Consider the following 21,789-nt stretch of genomic DNA (forward strand, 5'->3'; position numbering starts at 1 on the left):
ACACAAGCTGTAATGATGAATATCTCGGCTTCATCAAAAACTAGCATTGAGGAATCCTTCGAATTCTCTTGGGCGACCGATAAAATCGACTACCTGGGGGTTGTAATCCCAATCAAGATTTCGGAAATTATAGAAGTTAACTTTAGTAAATTACGAGATGAATTGATTAAGCAAATTAAAGAGTGGAAAGGCCTTTTTATTTCTTGGCTTGGTAGAATGAATGTCATTAGATCCTATATAGTCCCCAAATGGTTATATCTTCTTCAAATGATTCCGGTCAGGCTCCCGTTGTTAGATTGGTTTGTGATTGAGCAAGAGCTGACAGGCTTCTCAAATCTGGAATGCATACTTTGGCTACATCATTTTAAGCTTAAATCAATTAGAAATAACCTACCAATTACTCTCCATAGTTCTATGGAGTTTTGGGAGTATATTAAGCCTTGATTAGGCCTCCGTAATAAAATAGTTTCAACAGCTCCGCTTGAAACTCTCCAGTATAATATCTCCCAATTAAATTTGAGAAACTGGACCAACTATAGGAATAAAAGGATTATAGATATTTTGATACAGGATAAAACAAAAACGTTCTCTCAGCTCTCAGAGGAATTTGAATTCGGCAATCTGGAGTCCTTCAATGTCTTTAGGGTAACTTTCTATGTTAGATCTCATTTGTATGTGCAGTCCTCATCTATTTTGAGTCAAAAGATCTGCGATATGTTTTCTACAGAAATTATTCTAAAAAGCCTAAAAAAGTGGTATATACTGCTTGAAGAAATAGAAACTCCCCTTGTTCATATTGCATTAAAATCATGGCAATCAGACTTAAAGTGTCTGATGGATTTAAATATATGGATTGGTAGTTTATTTGAAATTAATAAAATTTCGCATTGCCTCAACATCATTGAACTGCATTACAAGATAATGTGGAGATGGTATATAACCCCGGTGAAACAGTGTAAATTTTATTATAATGCGTCCCCTCTCTGTTGGAGATGCCGTTCTTCTTTAGGATCATTCTCCCATATCTGGTGGGAATGCCCACAGATCCAAAGTATTTGGCAAGATATATTTAAGCTCATTTCTGATACTTTAAATCAAAACATAGCACCTACTATGCGAAGAGCCCTACTACATTTTGATTTAAACGGATTTCGATTTAACCAAAGGGCTTTTATAGTACAATGCTTGCTAGCCACGAAGATAATTTTAGCTAGACAATGGCTACAATCATTATCTATTTCTTTGGATCATGTGGTGAATCAAATCAGCCATCAATGTTTGATGGAACGTGGCTTTTTTCTATCTCACCAGTGTTTACAGAAATTCCATAACATCTGGAGACCGTGGCTGACTCGGCACCCTGACATTCTCCCATGATAGCAAATTTATAACATAACGTATAAACATACTGATTATATCAACTTGGCTTGACAGTTTGAATGTATTGTATGGATGGTTTGTTGGTGATTCTTTTTTTCTTGTGGGTTTTTTTTTTTTTTTTTTGTTTTTCTTCTTTTTCTCGTTGTGGGGTATAGACTGGGAAGTTTTGCTGTAATCCCGGTCTAATTGTGTTGTATATGTTTTATATTGCAATTTTAGACGCATCAATAACTTATATATACAAAGTAGAAAAACTTGTTCCATTCTCTGTAAGTGGAATGATGAATATCTGCACATATATGCTGCTATATTTATAAGTGGAATGATGAATATATGTATACATATGCTGCTATATTTATTATCGGCACGTTCTGCTTATATATATGTTTTTCTTTATATTGTATGTGATGTGGTCTAATAAAAAAAAAAAAAAAAAAAGTTTTTGAAAGAGTAAATTGCAGACAACTTTGATTGAATCAAATCTCGCAACAACGCACTATCCGTAGAGGTACCGTGTAGGCCAAGATGGGGTTACATTCGGTGATCATATGGCACATTGAAAAAAAACATTTGAAATCTTAGTTTTGACATGTCTGCCTTTCATACCAAGAGGGACTAAAGATCTTGGGTGACACGTAACATGGAAAGAAACTATTGAAATCTTGGTTTCCACTTGCCTGACCTCCATTGATATGGAAGAACTTTAAAGAACAACAGAACCAAAGCTCCAGCAACTCCGACCACGAAGGGACTCGAACCCTCAATCTTCTGATCCGAAGTCAGACGCCTTATCCATTAGGCCACGCGGTCTGCATGTAAAGTTTGCGAAAAAATGTGTGGATACGTTTCTCATAGAGAAACATAACTATATTTCCTTTACTTCACATGCCACAATATGCTTTTTATGACCACTGTCCTTCCTCTGACTGATGTTAGACAAAACATTAAAATACATATGGTACATAACAACATAGAAACATATACATAGACATTCATATATGAATATTTGTTGTATTCCCTTAAAGCTCATAGCATTAAAAAATAATAATTTTAAGTATTCAAACGCTCAGTGTTTCTTTGGGAGGAGAGGGAGATTATAAATTATCAAGGCCAAAATCGATCTAAAACAAAGGCCGTTGGAGCAGTGCTGTGGTTGTATTACTGCACAGGGAATTTTTAATCTATTATTTGAAACCTTTTCTGCCAAATGCACTCATACCTCTCTCTTGAGTTAGCTTCTTTCAGAAAAAAATATTTTTCTACATTACTTTGTAAATTTATTTGCAATTTAATCTCTTGCCAATGTGGCAAATCCTGTTTTCTCCAATATCTAGCAATACAGATTTTAAACGCCAAAAGTATATTAACCCATAAGGTCTGCTCATTACTATTAATATCTATAAACTCTAAATGAAACAAAAATCTTTGAGGGGAGAGTTCCAAATATGACCCAAACAATTCCAAATAAAGCTCAGATATTTTTATCTTAAGCTGAGTTAGTTTTTGACAATCCCACCAAATATGTTTATGCGATCCTAATTCGAGATGGCATCGCCAGCACCTGTCTCCATTCTTTGGTTGAAATTTAACTATACGTGTAGGGACCATATACCATCTATATATAATCTTAAAAAAGAGTTCTTGAAGATTTATACAGTGAGTTGCTTTTTTAGTAAATTGCCATGTTTTATACCAAGAATCTAAGGGAATAGAAATTTCCAATTCTTTCTCCCATTGTTTGTGTGCCTTAGACTTATCAAGAGTCTTATTATCTTTAAAAAATTTCAAAATCTTAGACAGTGTTCCCTTAGAAATACACGAAGTAATAAATTTCAACCAAGGGTTATATTCAGGTGGTGGGTTTGATATTAAGAAATGTTTTAATCTGATATATTTAAAGATTTCTCTTGACGGTAATATATATCTATCAGTCATAAGAGAGAAAGAGGCCAGATTTCCCTCTAAATAAAGGTCCCCTATCTGCTCTATTCCTGAGATTTTCCAATTGTCCAGTACAAGATCAGGTATGTAAAATGATAGCACATCCAGGGGACAATTTTTTGTAAATGGAATCCCTTTTGCAAACCTTTTTTTGATTCTATAGAAAGAGGATAATATGTCTGCAATTATTAAGCTCGGAATTTTTTTCTTCTGAAATTGGGATTGAGGTAGCCAGAACAACAAGAAAGGGTCGAGATTTTTAAGATTATATTTCTCTATATTATACCAACCCAAAGAGCTTTTCTCTTTTATAGAGCCCCAGGCCATCATAAAAGCTACTTGAGAGGCTTCATATAGTTCCTTTATATCAGGATAACCTAAACCCCCAGATTCAATAGGTCTTTTAAGAAGCTCCGAGGGTAATCTTATTATTTTAGCTGCCCAAACAAATTGAGATAGTAAGTTTTCCCATTTTAAGATAACATCTTTCGAAACATAAAAAGGTATTAATCGAAAAAGATATAAAATTTTGGGAATTATGTAAGCTTTAAGAATATTAATACGACCCATCCAAGAGAATTCAAGTTTCATCCAATTTGCTAGAGAAGATTTTATTTCTAGAAAAAGTTTCTTATGATTTATATTGGCGATATCTTCTAGTATAGGTCCGATTATAATCCCCAAATAATCAATTTGATGTGTCTGATCATTATTTTGAATATGCCCATGAGCTATAGATATCTGAGACTCAGAGAGATAAAATGGAATCATCTGAGTCTTTGATAAATTAAGTTTGTAATTAGAATAGTATCCAAATTTTTCTATTCCTTTTAAAAAAGCAGGGATAGATAATAAGGGTGCAGATAATGTTAATAAAACATTGTCTGCATATAAGGTAATACTATATTCATGTTTATCAATATTTATACCATGAATATTAGAAGAGTTTCTAATATAGGCAGCTAAAGGCTCAATTGTTAGAGCATATAACAGGGGAGCTAACGGGCAGCCCTGCCTTGTACCATTATAAATGTGAAACATATCTGAGTCTAAAAAAGGGCCTCTAATCTTTGCGACCGGAGATGTATATAAGGCCATAGTTAGGTCATGAAAAAGACCTGTTAAACCAAATGCTTGAAGTGTTTCAGCTAAGAACTTCCAATTGACCCTATCAAATGCCTTTTGGGCATCTAAAGCTACTATAACTGAAGAGATTTTATATCTATGTATATATTCAATGATATTGAAGATTTTGCGCGTATTTTCTTCTCCCGCCCTACCAGGAATGAATCCTGCCTGATCTGGATGTATCAAATCTCGTATTATTCGAGCCAATCTAGAGGCCAGGATCTTAGAATATATCTTCACATCTAAATTGATGAGAGATATTGGCCTGTAGTTAGCAACCAGTGAAGGATCCTTCCCTGGTTTCGGAATTGGCAATATACTCGCCTCCAACATCTCTTTTGGAAAACTTCTTCCAGTAGAAATAGAATTAAAAGATTTTGTTAGGATGGGAGAAATTACTGAGTTCAAGATTGGAAAAAATATAGCTGAAAAGCCATCAGGGCCTGGAGCTTTCCCTTTTTTCAAATTAAGAATTGCAATAGTAGTCTCTTGAGTTGTTAGTGGTTGATTTAATTGTATTAATTTTTCTGCAGAAAGTTTTGGAAGATGCAAGGTCTCTAAAAATTGAGCTATATCAGTAGTAGCAATCTTAGGTTCGGGTAAATTATATAAGGTTTCATAATATTGTTTAAAGGCATTGCCTATCTGTGTTGGTGATATACAAGTTGTTCCATTGTGTATAATTTTTTTTATTCTAGATGATTCAATTTGTGCCTTCAATCTTTTAGTAAGATTTTTCCCTACTCTATTATTTCCATAATGCCAACTAGATTTCAATCTTTGCATTATTGTTTCAGTTTTAATTTTAAGTTTAATGATTATCGATTCTTTAATAGTCTCTAACTGCTTCGAGAAATCTCTGGATGGATATTGTTTATTTAGTCTCTCAAGTTTTGCCAACTCAATATACAGATCGGCAAGTTCTTTACCTCTCTGTTTTTTAATCCAAGCACCCTTTTTTATTAAGTGTCCCCTAAGAACACATTTTAGGGTGCACCACAAATTTAGATCTGAGGTCTCATTATTATCATTATGCTCCAAAAAAGATGTTGTTTGTTTTATCAGATCTATCTTATCGGATTCTGTTTTTAAAAGAGATTCGTTGAGTCTCCAACGAGTTCTTGTTCTATATTGAGGGTTATCCTTGATAGAAATAAATACTGGGGCATGGTCAGACCATGAGATATTTCCAATTAGAGAGGTAGTAGAGATTTCCAAAGAGTGACCAGGCATTAAGAAATAATCAATGCGTGAATATGATTGGTGTACATTCGAGAAGAAAGAGTAGTCTCTTTCCTCAGGATGTTGCACCCTCCACACATCATAAAGGCCATGTTTAAATAGAGAATCGGAAAATGCTTTGGCCCTAGTTTTTAAACACGCATCTGATTTACGGTTCTTCAAAGTCTTAGTATCTTTTTCAATATCGATTATGCAATTCAGGTCGCCTGCTATAATCAATGAGCCTTTAGAGATTTTTTCTATTGTTTCCATAGCTGAATTGAGAAATCTTGTCGATCCTTCTGATGGGGCATATAGGCTAACCATGGTATAGGTAACATCATTTATATTACAGACAAGTATAATCCTTCTTCCTTCCTTATCAGCTTCATGATGTATATACTCAAATTTATTTTTAATTGATATCAATATGGCTACTCCCCAGTGGCGTCGGCAGGGGGGGGCCAGAGGGGGCCATGGCCCCCCCTACATCATGCTGTGCCCCCCGGTGTGCCCCCCCAATTGAAACGCCGGCTTTTTTTTTTTTTTTTATAGACCCGGAGGAGAGAGTGAGAGGCGCCGAGCGGTTGCTGAGGAATAAGTTCTCAGCAACCGTTCGGCGCCTCTCACTCTTCTCCGCGACCGCGAGGCCTCTTCCTGGTTCGCAGTGCCGGCATTTCAAGCCGAGCGCCGGTATATGTCGTCATATCCGGCGCCCAGCAGTGAAGCCGGCAGAACCAGGGATACAGAGACCTCGCGATCTCACCGCTGGACAAGCCCAAGGTAAGTGAACTTCAAAGGGGGGGTTAGAAAGTTAGGAGGGGGTTAGAGAGTCAGAAGAGGTAGGAAGTGAGAAGGGGTAGATAAGGATAGATTGGGAGGGAGAGGGGGTAGATAGGATAGATTGGGAGGGAGAGGGGGGTAGATGGGATAGATTGGGAGGGAGAGGGGGGTAGATGGGATAGATTGGGAGGGAGAGGGTGTAGATTGGGAGGGAGATGGGGGTGGATGGGATACATTGGGAGGGAGAGGGGATAGATAGGATAGATTGGGAGGGAGAGGGGGGTACATAGGATAGATTGGGAGGGAGAGGGGGGTACATAGGATAGATTGGGAGGCAGATGTGGTAGATAGAGAGGCAGTTGTGGTAGATAGGGAGGGAGAGGGGGTAGATAGGATAGATTGGGAGGGAGAGGTCTTTATGGGACAAAAACGGTGTACGTTCAGCTGTTTGGGGACAAAGTTGACATAATGTGTAACTTAGGTGCTGGTCAGGTTCTATGTGGGCAGCGTGGACACCAGGGTTGGCTTTGGGGTGTGTGACCAGTGATCTATGCCTGTAATTTAGGGGGTTTTATCTATACCTTTAATGCAGAGTTTATATGTAATTTCCAATTGATTTATATCTGCAAAGCTGGGTTTTGTGTCATTCTGTTCATCTGTATCGGCTATATTTCCATACATTATTAATGCTTACCTGCAAATATAGGATTTGTATGTCTTATTCAGTTGATCAATACCTGGAGTGCTGTTTCCATGTGTTGTTTATTTGATCTAAACCTTCAGTGCTGAGTGTACATGTGATTTCCAGTTGATATATACCTGCAATGCTGGGTTATACCTGCAATGCTATGTTTCCATACATTATTTATGTATACCTGCAAATACAAGGTTTTTTTTAATCTCATTCAGTTGCATGTGCTGTTTCCATGTGTTGTTTATTTGATCTATACCTGAACTACAGGGTGTAAGTAAAAGAACGCTATGGTTTAGTGAATGAGGGGACAAAGGGACTCTGGGGATGATTACAGGGGAGAGGACCTCTCAATGTCACGGTGCAGTCAGAAGGAGGGAACACTGCACTGACTCTCACTGTCTTCCCCTGATCTGCAGTCAGTGTGGCAAATATATTGGCAGCAGGGTCTAATATTAATATATATTGGCTGCAGGGGCTAATATTAATATATATCGGAAGCTGGGACTAATGTTTATATATATCGGCAGCAGGGGCTAATATTAATATATATTGGCTGCAGGGCCTATTATCAATAAATATTGGCTGCAGGGGCTAATATTTATATATATTGGCTGCAGGGACTAATACTATATATCGGCAGTAGGGGCTAATATTAATATATGTTGGCAGCAGGGTATAATTTGTATGTATATCGGCAGCAGGGTATAATATAAGTATGTATCCGCAGCAGGGGCTAATATTAATATATATCCGCAGCAGGGGTTAATATTAATATATATCGGAAGCAGGGTGTAATATTTCTATATATCTGCAGCAGGGTCTAATATTTATATATATTGTCAGCAGGGGCTAATATTAAAGAATGAATAATAACTGTCACTTTAGCTGTTATTTTGAAATCATATTTTAATCACAGTCTTTACTTCAAAGAGATAAGTGCATATTATGTAGTTAAAAATGCACATCTAACGTGTGTGTGTGTATATATATATATATATATATATATATATATATATAGTGTATACGTACCGTTTTATAATTGGCCCCCCTACTTTGGTCCCTGGCCCCCCATGTGCCCCCCCTAAATATGAAACCTGGAGACGCCACTGCTACTCCCCGCTTCAGAAGATACATAAATATGTCGGTATCTATGATATTTCCAAGCAGATTTTTCTATTATTTGATTCCAGTGTGTCTCTTGAATAAATGCAATATCTATCCCCTCTTTGATTAATGTGTCATACAAATAAGATCTCTTATATGGAGAATTTAAACCCTGTGCATTAATTGTCATCAATTTAAGGGACATGGAATATTTGTTTTCCCCTCCTCCACCAGCACTGCTCCCTATCCCTCAATCTCCAACTAGAAAACACCTGACAACAACATTCATAAACAAAAAAAACAATCAAACCCAACACACTATGCAGGAAAAACATTATTTCCGCCATTAGTGTGAAGAAATTCCTTGAACCAGCAAGGAATGAGGATGTGTTTTAAGGCCAACGAAGGTAAGGAGCACAATCATCTCTTATTTCCATAAAAATAGTATAAACTATATCTATCTATCCAAATATCATATTTAATGAAATTACGCAAAGCAAAAAAAAAAAAATAATTTATAATAATGTGATAATCTACATCTTTTATATTGTTATTAACCATTTATATTATTTCAAGTCAATACATTGCCATCTCAGTAATATATCATTTCCAACCAGTACATACCAACTCAATAACCAGACCAAGATTATAACACAAAATATATCATTTCCAACCAGTACCATGATAGTATAGCCAATCATGATATTTCCCATTTGAGATGGTATTTTAGGTGATAGCTTGTGATAATATCTTATATCTTATATCATTAATCCTGAAAAAAAAAAAAAAAAAAAAAAAAGGAGGGGAAATAATATACATATATATATATATAAATATACCCATATTAGTATATGATCATAGGTTTGTGTCAATATATGTATCAGAAAGGAATTTTTTATATTAATAGCTATAATAGAAGTCTCCTTCTTCTCAAGTGATTTATTCTAATAAATCTATTACTATTCACACATATATCTAATGTGTCGTGAGTATATATTAGTGTCTTTTAAATTTTCTTATCCTAATATCTCAATTCTAGTTTGGGAAAGTATCTTATCCAAAGACTAACAATACTCATATATCTCTGTGAATCTCTGTGAGTTCCATAATTTTATCTAATATTGTAATTAAAAAAATAAATAAATTTAAAAAAAAAAGGAAAAAAAAATATATACATATATATATATATATATATAAATATACCTATATTAGTATATGATCATAGGTTTTTGTCAATATATATATCAGAAAGGAAATTTATGTTAATAGCTATAATAGAAGTCTCCTTCTTCTCAAGTGATTTATTCTAATAAATCTATTACTATTCACCCATATATATAATGTGTCATGAGTATATATTAGTGTCTTTTAAATTTTCCTATCCTAATATCTCAATTCTAACTTTGTGAAGATATCTTATCTAAAGATTAACAATACTTATATATCTCTGTGAGTCTCTGTGAGTCCCATAATTTTATCTAATATTTTTAAGAGAAAAAAAAAAAAAAAAAAAAGAATTTGTGATAATCTATATTCTAAGTAATCTATTATATCTTTTATATTGTTATCAACCATTTATATCATTTATATCGTATCCAACCAATACGTTGCCAGCTTAGTGACTGGACTAAAATTATAACACATAACACATCATTTCCAACCAGTACATTGCCAACTCAATGAATAAACCAATCATAATATTTCCCAATTAGAATAGTATTTTAGGTAATAATATGGTAATATCTTATACTTTATATCATAAAAAAAAAAAAAAAAAAAAAACAACAAATGTAAAATAAAAAAAATAAATAAAAAACAACATAAATTTTCTTCTATAGATTAGAGAGTCTTATATGGTAAGATTCCATTTCAGTAAATTGTCCTTTGCTTGTGTAGGATCATTGCAAATATAGATTTTCCCTTGATAATTAATTCGCAATTTTGTGGGGAAACCCCAGGAATAAATAATATTATTTTGCCGTAAACAGGTAGTTGTCACAGTCACGTCCTCGGGTCCTGTTAGCCGCGGGCGGGGGTCTGCTCGCAGATCACGGGGACCCGATACTTCTCCCTCCGGACCCGTGGTCGGCGAGCGGACTACCGCTCGCGGCGCACGGGCACCCGAGGGACGTACACGTTCTCTCCGTGCCGGCGGCGAACAGACCGACCACCGACATGGGAGAAGGAGGGTCGGATCCGGGAAGTCCTCGACGAGCAGATCTAAGGCTGCCCGTCTATGCAGGAGTTTCCAGAGGGGTTCCCTTACCTGCTGCCGGTCCGTCCACTAGGGGCGCAGCTACTCCTTCTGGCTGGTGCCGTGGACATGATGGACGTCTGGAGGCGTGGCCTTGACTCTGCTCAGGGCGGGATCTTCTGTTTGGCGCCAGATTTAAAAACCTTGCTGTCCAGTAGTAATATCAAAATATTTTTTTCTGTGTATTCTGGTTGCACGTGAAAGATCGAGATATGTAGTTAGGGATGCAAATTTTGCAATTTTAGTAGGGTTCCTTCTCATTTCTTTAACTAGATCTTCTTTGATTCTGGAGTTGGCAAAACAGATAATAACATCTCTAGGTGTATTTGTTTGTGTCCAATTAGGAGGCAGCGGAAGTCTATGGGCTCTTTCAATTAATATCGGACCGTATTTTGGACAGTCTATATATGTTGAAAGTAGTTCCATCAAGTACGGTTCCAGTTCGATCACATCTTCAGATATCCCACGAATTTTAAGATTTTGTCTGCGTGACCTGTCTTCTAGGTCTGCAAGTTTAAGATCTTGTCTTGTTAAATCTGCTTTTAATACTTCATTTTGAGATTGAAGCTGTTTGATTTTCAAATGTAGCATAGTAATTTCTTTTGATTGAGCAGCTAAAGTGACCTTCATATGGGTCATTTCTTCCTTATATTCTTTAAGATTATGGTCCAAATCAGCTTTAATTTTAATATATAAAGAATCTAGTGCCATCATCAAATTGGTTTTTGTAATATAATCTGGCGGGTTGGTTATACTAATCTCACTTAGTCGATCTGGAGATGATTTAGATGATAAAACAGAAGTATCCGTTTGACTTTTAGGAGAGTAGTAGGCACTAATTGGAGGAGGTTTCTTTGTTTTCACAGACATTTTAGATTTTTCCTCTTTATCACCCTTGCCAGTTTTGTCACCTTTTGGAGGCATTATCGTTGCCCGCTTTTATCTATAGAGAAGAGACCTTTAAAAATCTTTACGCCTTTAAACCAGAATCTATTTAAGGCGAATTAGTGCAAATTATATGCAAATCCATACACATCAGATTTCAAAAAATGAAAGGTATAATCTTCAATAGCAATATAGGATGTTATTTCCAAAAAAAAAAAAAAAAAAAGGGAGTATTTATATATATATATATTTATACATATATACACAGTTCGTATGTTTCATGTATTTCTTGTTGGTTTAATTCAAGTTTTAGTAATTTAATTTAGAGATATCAAGAGTGTAATAGCCAGTAGCCAGGAAACTCACGGTTACCGCTTCCGACTTTATTGGAGCTTTATTGGCACTCTGCCACGCTTAGTATCCGCGTCCAGCTAATTCAGGTTTTAGTAATTTCATTTAGAGATATCAAGAGTGTAATAGCCAGTAGCCAGGAAACTCACGGTTACCGCTTCCAACTTTATTGGAGCTTTATTGGCACTCTGCCACGCTTAGCATCCGCGTCCAGCTTCTAACACTCACGCCGCAATTGGTTGCCAAAACGTAGGAAACAAAAAAAAACAAAAACAACAGATGAAGCACCGCCGTCAGGAAACCGTCAGGAACCCAAAAAACAAAGGTTCGTCATCCGGAGTCCAGGCAATCCCCACCGCTCCACATCCAAAACTCAGCACTCTGTCTCCATTCCACCCCCCATCAAGGAGGAGAAGAAAAGGCACCGTCGTCTGAAGCCGTCCCGAGCTCAGGGCTCAGCACTGGTCACTGCGTGCGGTCGGTGCTTAATGCTCGGTGCTCGGCGTTTAACATTCGGCGGTCGGCGGTCGGCGGTCAGCGGTCAGCGGTCAGCGGTCGGCGTTTGGGATTACGGTACTTCCGCGCTAGCCATGCTGCCCCTTCACCATCCGCCGGCCCATCAGCACGCCTCAAACGTACGTAGTTACGTGACTACGTGTAATAAAATATATATATAGGGCCAAATACAAACTTCAAATAATTGGAACACATATAAATGTATGTGCGTCAAAAATAGGCAGAGTCACTTAGATGCAAACAAAGGTAAAACATTTAATACGAACAAAAATAGACGAAGAATATAAAAAGTAGATAACAAAAATACGAAACAAGTCTTACAAAAACTTGGAGAGGAATTTAGTTCATGACATCTGTCCTATGCATTCCTGAGGATGGAGGGAGGGAGTGTTGGGACGTGAAGAGTCCGTGGATGGCAAGTACATCTTCTCTCGACCTCTCTTCCCATGCCTCTCCATGTCTTACAAAAGCCTAGCTTATATGTGGATTGGATAGTGATGTCAGGGTATTGGTCTTCACCTAATTGGGTAAACATGCTCACTAAGATCTTTGCACGTCGAAACCCTATTTTAGGTGGTCGCTGTACGTATATTGTAATGCCCTTTTAGAGTTACAACTATACCACGCATTAGCAAGCTACTATCCTATCTATAGAATGCCTGTTCAGCACATCCTTCATTCTATATTTAAGGTCAAGGAAACCCTGAAGCTTATTATTGAAACCTATTAATATATCTTAATAATCATTTATTTATGAACAATGATTACATATCTTTGACTATTGCCTATACCAATAATTATATATGGTCCATTTCTTAATTGAGGTTTATTAGAATCTTTTACAATTCCCCCTGATGATAGGATAATATCCTTATCATATATTTTCAAATACACACATTTACTCACCATTCATATCACATTCGTATCACACTTATACTACCATCACATCACACTTTACTTGGGACCATATGATAATCATTAGCATGAGACACCCTTTTCTCTACATTTGTTATGGAATGAGAGGATTGTGCTCTTTTTATCATTTCCCTTAATATTCCATCTCCCTTATCTACTTCATACTTAACATGTTTATATATCTTACTTATTCTACACATAAGAAAACTTTGATAAACAATACATAATAAAACAAGTATAGCTATAATAACAATCGGATTTGACAATATATTACCAGCTGCGGATTTTACCGAAGATTGTGACCACATATTTACTGATTTTTTTAAAATTTGACCAACAATTAACTCCAGACATATCATTCCATTGATGTTGAATTTGTTCTAATTCACCTTGTTTATGTTGGAAAACAATTTCTGCATCTTTCAATTGTTGCTTTAATATGGCCAATAATCCCTTATCTTTCTTTATTTCCTCTGTCCATGTTTTCCAAGGAAAATGGTCTATCTGTGTCAGATTAAATTGCTGAGGTAGTGTTCTTAAACGCTCTGTGCCTATAGTGGAGGCATTAAACTTTTTCCGATCTATCTCCAACTTTTTCAAATCTCCTTCTATGCAATATAAAAGATGAAGAGTTTCATTATGCATACAATTTGAAAAGAATGCTCTGACCAATGACTCTTCCTTCATTACTTGAAAACAAACTTTCCCTATCTTTCCTTGCGTCATTAATTCATGCATAGATGTAACACTTTCAATCCTGGCCTCACATGAATGATTGTGAAAACAAGAATGATAGACAACCTTTTCTTGCCCTGGAAGACATATTACTTTAGAAACAAAATGAAGACAAGCTGAAACATCTAATTGTTCCAGATTTTCCCATCAAATACAAAATCTGTATGTCTTAAATTATAACGAATCTAATTTGTCCAACAATGTCTCTTGATGTATCAATGTCCAATATCAGGAGTTGATCCACCCGAACTTCTCTTATCTTATGCAATAACAATATCTTCTGTGGTAAATCCTTTGTCTGATCATCAATTTCAATTGGCTTTTGGTACTGTTCAAACAACACAGCTATCAAAAAACTATGCTATCTTGATGTCACGATTCTTGTATTGCTGTTTCTCTGGAGGTTCTCCTTTCAATAGTTAACTGCTTTGTTTCTCCATTTTCTTGCAGAACTGTGTTCCTGCAAGAACAGAATTTAGTTAGAAACATATAATTTACACTGGTCAACATGTACCCACAGCTTCTGCTGCCTACGGGTATTTTTCATAGTTTTTTCTGTTTTTGAACAAGGATCATAACTTGACCCATTGTGTCGATTATTTCAAACGGTCCTTCCCAATTACTTTCCCAAGGTCCTGCCTTCCTAAAAGTCTTAATCATTACTGATGCTCCTTTCACAAATTTAGAAGAGTGAGGCGGTACCATACGCTGCATTCTAGACGCTGCGTGTGGAAGGATTGCTTTTAAATTATCCTGAAGTACCTGTAACCACTTAGTTCTTGCAATGGCATCTTTCTGTGGAGTAGACAAAAACGGTTCATGAGGAAAGATCAATGGCAGTTTCCTCCCTGTCATTAATTCAAAAGGTGTATACTGGGTAGTTGAGGAACTTGTTCCCCTAATACTCATCAATACCAGAGGTACTGCATCAACCCAAGTATTTCCTTTATCGAGTAACATTTTTGCAATTCTAGACTTAATCGTTCTGTTCATTCTTTCTACAATACCTGCGGACTGAGGATGGTATGGAACATGGAATTGTTGACGTACCCCCAGGATTGCGCAAACAGCCTGCATGACTTTGCCAGTAAAATGGCTCCCCCTGTCAGATGAAATCATCCTTGGGATTCCCCAAGTACAAAAAACATGATTCACCAATGCTTTTGCCGTAGACAAAGCATCATCTTTCCTGACAGGCAACAGTTCTACCCACTTAGAAAATACATCTACCACGACTAATGCATACCTGAGACCTTGTTTACCTGAAGGTAGGGGACCTATGTAGTCAATCTGCAATGTAGACCACGGACCGTCTGCAGGTGCAATTCTTAGAAGTGGTGGCTTTTGTCCTTTAGGCCTGGGGTTTACTTGAGCACAAATGAGACATGACTGAACAACATTTTGTACAGAGTCTTCCATTTTGTCCCAATAAAACTTCTCTTTGAGAATTTCCAGCAACTTTTGCTGACCCACATGACCTAAACTTTCATGATTATAGCGGGTGAATTCCGTCTGCAAGTGTTTAGGCACAACTGGAAGTAAATTACCTTGCATTTCATAACAAATCACTCCATTTTCACAAACAAAAGGAGGTGTTATTTTATTCTTACATTCCACAATGAACGGATCTTTCATCTGTTCATCACTAAATGAAGGTAAATTTGCTTCCTTACTCTTTACTGGTAGTACTTCCAACGGTTCTAGTTCCATCACTCTCTCTCCTATCAAAGCTGCTTCCTTGGCTAGAGAATCTGCTTTCTCATTTCCCAAAGCTAAATCACTAGTTCCTCTGCTATGGCCAGGTACTTTGACAATAGCATATCGGTTAGGATTTTTAGAAGCTAGCTCAAAGATAGTCTGCAATGTATCAACATGACTTAAGATTTTGTTAGATGAATCCACAAAACCTCGTTTTTTCCACACAGGTAAGTAGTCTGTTAGTGAACGTACAACATATGAACTATCACTATAGATTACCAAAGGATCATTATTTTCTTTCTCATTAATTTCCAATACTGTTTTAACAGCTTCAATTTCTGCTCTCTGTGCAGAAAAATGTCCTGGTAGTCTGTGCTGAATAGCTCGGCCTTTCTTTGGAAACCAAATGGCATATCCGGTATAATATTGTCCTTTCAAACAAAATCTAGAACCATCTACAAATACTGGTTCATCAGTTTCCTCTACTTCTTTTCTAAAAAGAGATGGAAAATCCCCCTGAAATGTCTCAACACACTCATGTGATTCACCCTCATATTGCATTAGTTGAGGGAGCACATATTTAGCTTTATGATCCACTTCAATCTGTTTTGGAGATAAAGACAACAACCAATGTGCAAATCTTTGATGTGACACTCCTGGGATACTTTTTTCAAGAAGCAATTTCAAGGTGGAGTGAGGGGTCTGCAGAATTAGTTTGTTAAACCCAACAATATGTTCAGTCGCCTTGACTGCAAAGTGTACACCCACCAGATGTCTTGCACACGTTTCAAACCCTTTTTCCACAGGTGAAAGGAGTTTGGAAAAATAGCCAACTATTCTCCATTCCTTTCCCTGTAGCTGCAGTAAAACTGCCGAGACAGCCGTCTCCGAGGTATGAACTTGTAAAGCAAAAGGCTTAGATGGATACACAGTTGTCAAAGCTGGTGCTCTCTGTAAATCAAGTTTTAGTTGTTCAAACGCTTTCTGCTGCTCATCTCCCCATGGACCAAACAAATTGTCATCATCAGTACTTTTTAGTAAGTCATATAAGGGTTTAGCTTTTTCAGCAAAGCCCTCTATGAAGTCTCTAGAAAAATTTACAAGTCCCAGGAATTGTCTTAAAGCTTTGAAAGTTGTAGGTACAGGCAAAGCTGCTACTGTTGCTACTCTTTCCTGCAAAGGACGTCTCTGGCCTGGACTTATCAAAACTGCCAAGTACTGAACCTCTTGTTTCGGTAATTGGACCTTCCTTGGATTTAATTTCAATCCTGACTCGTACAACAGATCAAACAATTCTGCTAGCAAGGTGAGGTGTTCCTCTCTACTCTCTGTTGCCAACAAGATATCATCCACATACTGTAGAATACAATCTTGCCTTGAGAATTTTGATAACACTTTTGCCAATGCCTGATGAAACAGACTAGGTGACATGTGCGCCCCTTGTGGTAATCTGCAAAATACATATTGCTCATTCAGAAAGGTAAAAGCAAATTTGTATTGACAACTCCTTTATCTGAATACTGAAAAAACCATTACTGATATCGATATCGAGGTACCGAGAAAAACTTTGCCTTAGCATTCAATCGAGACATGATGTCAGGGGTATCTGCTACAATTGGTGCCACATTTGGGGTACATTTATTAAACATACGCAGATCTAGAAGCATTCTATAAGAATTATCTGGTAACTTAACTGCCCATAACGGATAGTTTGTCCCCGAATTTGATTTGCGTATGACGCCTTGTTGAAGTAGTTCTTCAATAATTTTGGACAAAGGCTCAATTGAATCTGGAGGCAATCGGTACTGTTTCTGAGCTATGGGATCTGTTCCTTCCACTTTGACAACAACATCTTTCATCGTCCCTACCTCATTCTTAGATTGAGCCCATAACGAGGGATGTTTCTGCACAATTTCTACAAGAGTCAAGTCATTACAATCCATTTGTGGCCATACATGATTTGGGGATACCTCCTCAATTAAATTGATAACGGCCACTACACTGTAGTCACTTGGATCAATTACTACAGGCCCTTTTAGGTTATTACTTCTCCAAATCACTTGATTCCCTAAGTCAATGACCCAGCCTCGTTCTCTCATTACATCAGCCCCTAAGATATTTTCTGAGCTAGGACAATGCCAGATATCAATTTCAGTACACAAATAGCCAGGAATCTCAAACAAAACACCAGTAACTAAAGTTGGTGAAGTATTACCTTTACCACTAAAACCTACAATCGTGCAAACAGGTGAATTAGATGTTATAGGCAAAGCTTGATTAGTCACACTTAATTGAGCTCCTGTATCAATTAGGAATGTAATCTCTTTTCCCTGTAATTTTCCCTTGACATATGGTCTGCCACAGTTGTCAGTTGACACTGGAGCTACATGGGTCAACTTACAGAGTGATTGATTCTTATCTAGTCACTGAGAGGGTGTCAGACCCCCCCTGACATTCTTTCCTGTTACATTAGTAGCAGTACTATTTGTTGTCAGCTCTTGCACCTGTCTTATTAGTGGAGTGTATGGGGACATTGACTTAAACTGTTCACCAGTAGGTGGGGCTGTTGGCACCAGCCCATTCTCTTTCCCAAAATTTTGTGTTCTAGGGACAAATTTTCTATTTTTAAGAAATTGTTTACACTGCCACTTCAAATGTCCTCTTTTACCACAATGATAACAACTAACATTTGGTCTGAATATCTTTTGGTTAGTATTATCAAATCGTTCAAAATTAGTAGGATTAGTTTGTGGCTTGTGACAGTCATTCTGAGTTAATTCTAGCCGTTTGTCTGTCCATATCCCTCTCCAAGTTCTCTAATTGCTGAGCTAAAACAAAACAGTCGGGACAGCTGTTAAAGTCGTCAGTACTGTCATCAGGGTTAGATTCTGGTACAACTTTGTTAATCATGCAAATACTTTGTCTAGGCTGTAAATCCTCCACAATCAAGTCATTAAACGTTTTAAACATGCTTAGGGCATTTTGCAGTTTCTTCTTAAGTTTATCAATACAAAACAATTTCTTATCCAATTTCATATTTTCTAGCTCACATTGTTTGTACATACTAGCCCATAACTGTGCATTAGTAGGACAATTATCAAATTGAAAAGTTATTTTACTTTTGTTAGCATAAGTTTTTATAAAATCCATGACTTACCCTGTTTAGTGAACTCTCCGTGAGTGGCTGTTGTTTCACGCTGTATGGCTGTCTTGCGTCTGCCGTCAATAGCGTCTCTTAGCACTTGTGGTTCCAATAAAATCTGAAAGTCTGTATCCTCAAAAGTCCTTTTCTTAATTATCTCCCGACAGTTTGCAAAAAGTGTACAGATATATCTGCCCTTCCCCCTGAGCAAGCTGGAGGGCAAAGGTCAGGAAGAAATACGCAGGGCTGGCTCGCCAGATATGTAATAAAATATATATATAGGGCCAAATACAAACTTCAAATAATTGGAACACATATAAATGTATGTGCGTCAAAAATAGGCAGAGTCACTTAGATGCAAACAAAGGTAAAACATTTAATACGAACAAAAATAGACGAAGAATATAAAAAGTAGATAACAAAAATACGAAACAAGTCTTACAAAAACTTGGAGAGGAATTTAGTTCATGACATCTGTCCTATGCATTCCTGAGGATGGAGGGAGGGAGTGTTGGGACGTGAAGAGTCCGTGGATGGCAAGTACATCTTCTCTCGACCTCTCTTCCCATGCCTCTCCATGTCTTACAAAAGCCTAGCTTATATGTGGATTGGATAGTGATGTCAGGGTATTGGTCTTCACCTAATTGGGTAAACATGCTCACTAAGATCTTTGCACGTCGAAACCCTATTTTAGGTGGTCGCTGTACGTATATTGTAATGCCCTTTTAGAGTTACAACTATACCACGCATTAGCAAGCTACTATCCTATCTATAGAATGCCTGTTCAGCAAATCCTTCATTCTATATTTAAGGTCAAGGAAACCCTGAAGCTTATTATTGAAACCTATTAATATATCTTAATAATCATTTATTTATGAACAATGATTACATATCTTTGACTATTGCCTATACCAATAATTATATATGGTCCATTTCTTAATTGAGGTTTATTAGAATCTTTTACACTACGTCATCACTCTTATCCTCACTGATGTTAAATAAGAACACGCAGACAAACATAGGACACAGAAACGACTAATGCATTTGAAACATCTATGTACGAAGGACTATGCGTGAGTCAGATAGGTGGTTTCATGACGTTTTCTGCTTCCATATCTAGGCTCTGTGGCGCAATGGAGAGTGCATTAGACTTCTAGCACTTGACAAGGCATTCAAAGGTTGTGGGTTCGAGTCCCACCAGAGTTGTGGTTTTTCCAGTGGTTGACTGCATTTGATGTTCTTGTTTAGTTATAAGTTGCAATATCCACAAATTGCCTCTGAAAAATTTCTGTAATACTATTGACAGATCTTAAGATGACAGATTTTAATTGAAAGATTAAATTGTATTTCCAAATATCCACAATTTGTCTGTGAGAAATTATGGTAATCTGAAACAATAGAACGATCTAACACAAGTGTGGAAAGCAGTTTAGATTAAAGTTTTGATGCGAAAATAATGCCAATATTCAAAGGTTGTGGGTTCGAGACCCACTAGAGTCGTGTTTTTTTTCCAGTGGTTGACTACATTTGATGTGCTTGTTTAGTTTTAGGTTGCAATATCCACAAATTGTCTCTGAAAAATGTCTGTAATACAATTGACAGATTTTACTCTAGTGTGAAATGTGTTTCAGTAGTGGGCCCTGTGGCACATTATACAAAGGATGATCACATAGATTTCTTTGGGCAAAAAGATTAGGAAATGTACAACAGAAAATCAAGGGTACCCTGTGACTCTTATGGAGCCACTTGGAGCCAAAGTCTTCATAACAATAGTTGGAGAAAGAATTAAAGTTTGCCTTTTTTTTTTAGTGTTTGAAACAGTACATCGCAATCAACTTTGATTTCATTAAAGGTGTTGGCAACGCACAATACGTAGAAGAACCCTGCATGCCCAGAGGGCGATAAGTTTGGTGGTCATATGGCACATCAAAAAACACATGTGAAATCTTAGCCTTCACATGCAGGATCTCAAGTCTGCTTACCCTGTGACTCTAATGAAGCCACTTTAAACCAATGCAGTGGCAAAAAGTCCCCTAAGAGCTAGTCCCTTGCCTTGAAACCATGTAAAAAAAATATCTTCTTTCGGAGCAACAGTAGCTTGTCAGGATGGCCGAGTGATCTAAGGCGCCAGATTCAAGTAATGCTATATTCTCTTTGTGAGGGTCTTCTCGTCTCCATGTGGAGGCGTGGGTTCAAATCCCACTTCTGACAGTCACCTCTTTTTGAGCTTCGTTTAATTCAACAATTTTTTGAGAAAGAATCCAAGATTGAATTTAAGCGTTGAAAGAGTACATTGCAGAAGACATTGATTTCATAACATAAGACAGCAATGTACAATCTCTAGACTCAAAACACAGTAACCTGGGGATCTAAACCATCAGCAACCCCAAGACAACTCAAATCCGCAATCTTCCAATCCAAAGTCAGACACCGTACCCATTAAGCCACGAGGTCTGGACAGAAAGCTATAGTCTTATTCCGCACTTTGGAGACAAGACATACCGAAAGAGTTGAAAATAACGACCCAGGTCGGATACTTTCCAATAGCTGTCACATAGATTTCTTGGGGGAAAGAGATTAGGAAGTGTACAACAGAAAATCAAGGGTGCCTGTGACTCTTATGGAGCCGCTTTGAGCCAAAGTCTTCATAACAATAGTTGGAAAAAGAATTCATGTTTGCTGAAAGTTTTTGAAAGAGTAAATTGCAGACAACTTTGATTGAATCAAATCTTGCAACAACGCACTATCCGTAGAGGTACCGTGTAGGCCAAGATGGGGTTACATTCGGTGATCATATGGCACATTGAAAAAAAACACTTGAAATCTTAGTTTTGACATGTCTGCCTTTCAAACCAAGAGGGACTAAAGCTCTTGGGTGACACATAACATGGAAAGAAACTATTGAAATCTTAGTTTCCACTTCCCTGACATTCATTGATATCGAAGAACTTTTAAGAACAACAGAACCAAACCTCCAGCAACTCCAACCACGAAGGGACTCGAACCCTCAATCTTCTGATCCGAAGTCAGATGCCTTTTCTA

The 21,789-nt window shown here is 37.1% G+C and overlaps 2 non-coding genes across 2 annotated transcripts; one reads left to right on the top strand and one right to left on the bottom strand.

The window, feature by feature from the left end:
* Positions 1-2,117: 2,117 nt before the first annotated feature.
* On the bottom strand, positions 2,118-2,190 carry TRNAR-UCG (transfer RNA arginine (anticodon UCG)). Its single transcript has one exon. It is a non-coding gene; the product is annotated as a tRNA-Arg (tRNA).
* An 18,657-nt stretch (positions 2,191-20,847) lies between these two features.
* TRNAL-CAA (transfer RNA leucine (anticodon CAA)) lies at positions 20,848-20,958 on the top strand. The gene is made up of 2 exons: positions 20,848-20,885; positions 20,924-20,958. It is a non-coding gene; the product is annotated as a tRNA-Leu (tRNA).
* Positions 20,959-21,789: the final 831 nt, after the last annotated feature.

Source organism: Sceloporus occidentalis, unplaced genomic scaffold (assembly GCF_023333645.1).
Source record: "Sceloporus occidentalis isolate IW3139 unplaced genomic scaffold, rSceOcc1.0.p SCAF_67, whole genome shotgun sequence".
Lineage (NCBI taxonomy): Eukaryota > Metazoa > Chordata > Lepidosauria > Squamata > Phrynosomatidae > Sceloporus > Sceloporus occidentalis.